The sequence below is a fragment of the Hibiscus syriacus genome, unplaced genomic scaffold, assembly GCF_006381635.1.
Source record: "Hibiscus syriacus cultivar Baekdansim isolate YM2019G1 unplaced genomic scaffold, ASM638163v2 tig00112678_pilon, whole genome shotgun sequence".
NCBI lineage: Eukaryota > Viridiplantae > Streptophyta > Magnoliopsida > Malvales > Malvaceae > Hibiscus > Hibiscus syriacus.
Genome location: NW_024063382.1, coordinates 715711 through 717603, shown reverse-complemented (window position 1 = coordinate 717603; position 1893 = coordinate 715711).

Genomic DNA, 1893 nt, shown 5'->3' with positions numbered 1-1893 from the left:
AAGTGTATATTTGTTGGATATTCTAAAGAAACAAAGGGATATTATTTCTTCAACCCTAACGAGAACAAAGTATTTGTTGCTCGAACAGGAGATTTTCTCGAAAGATAATTTCTCTTAAAGAAAGGGAAGGGTAGAAATATTGAACTTGGAGAAGTTCAAGAACAACATATCAATGAACCTGAAGTTGAGCATGTTTCACAAGTTGTTGAGGAGCATTCAACAGATATATTAACACAACCACTGCGCAAATCCACAAGACAATGCCGTGCACCTGAGAGATTTGGATTTCTCGTTACTGCACATGGATATGTTCTTCTTATAGATCAAGATGAGCCCAAGACTTATCAAGAGGCAGTGTCTAGCCCAAACTCTGAGAAATGGCTTGAAGCCATGAGATCTGAGATGGATTTCATATCAGTAAACCAAGTATGGACTTTGGTTGAACCACCTGAAGGGGTCAAACCTATAGGGTGTAAATGGGTTTTCAAGAAGAAAACCGACATTGATGGTAATGTACAAATATACAAGGGACGATTAGTCGCTAAAGGTTTTCGACAAGTTCATGGTGTAGATTATGATGAAACATTCTCCCCTGTAGCTATGTTTAAGCCCATCAGGATCTTGCTCGCAATAGTTGTATTCCATGATTATGAAATATAGAAAATGGACTTCAAAACCGCTTTCCTTAATGGAAAACTTTAAGAGGATGTGTATATGACACAACTAGAAGGTTTTGTCATTCTAGAAAATGCTGGAAAGATTTGTAAACTACAGAGGTCTATTTATGGACTAAAGAAAGCTTCTCAGAGCTGGAATTTGTTTCAATGATGCAATCAAAGAGTTTGGTTTTATCAGAAATGAAGATGAGCCTTGTATTTATAAGAAGGCTAGTGGGAGCATTATTGCTTTCCTGATCTTGTATGTAGACGATATACTCATCATAGGAAATGATATACAGTCTGTTAAGACTTGGTTAGGTAGTTGTCTTTCTATGAAAGATTTGGGTGAGGAAGCGTATATCTTAGAGTTAAGATCAATAGAGATAGATCAAGACGACTTATAGGTTTGAGTCAAAGTACATATATAGACAAAGTGCTGAAAAGGTTCAATATGGAAGAATCGAATAAATGATTTTTTCCTATTAGACATGGAATTTCTCTTTCGAAGGAAATGTGTCATTCAACTCCACAAGAGAGAGAACGGATCAATAAGATTCCATATGCTTCGGCTTTTGGTTCTATCATTTATGCCATGATATATACTCAACCAGATGTATCGTATGCTTTAAGCATGACGAGTTGATATCAAGCAAACCTAGTGAAAATCACTAGGTTGCGGTTAAAAATATCCTTAAGTACTTAAGAAGAACTAACGATAAATTTCTTGTCTATGGAGGGAAGGAAGAGCTTAGTGTAAAATTTTATATTGATTCCACCTTCCAAACTGACAAGGATGAATCACGATCGCAATTGGGTTTTGTGTTTTTTTCTTAATGGAGGTGTTGTGAGCTGGAAAAGTTCGAAGTAAGAAACAGTAGATGATTCTAAAACAGAGGCTGAATACATTGCAGCCAGTGAAGCAGCAAAAGAGGATGTTTGGATCAAGAAGTTCATATTGGAATTAGCGGTTGTTCCCAGCATATCAGATGCTGTAGAACTCCGTTGTGACAATAATGGAGACATTGCACAAGCATAGCAACCCATATCTCATCAACAATCCGAACATATTCTTAGGCGCTTTCATCTAATTCGAGAGATCATAGATCGAGGAGATGTGGAAATATACAAAGTACACACGGATGACAACATTGTTGATCCCTTGACGAAACCTCTTACATAGTAGAGGCATGATCGTCACACTGAGTCACTCGGTATTAGATATGTGAGTGATTGG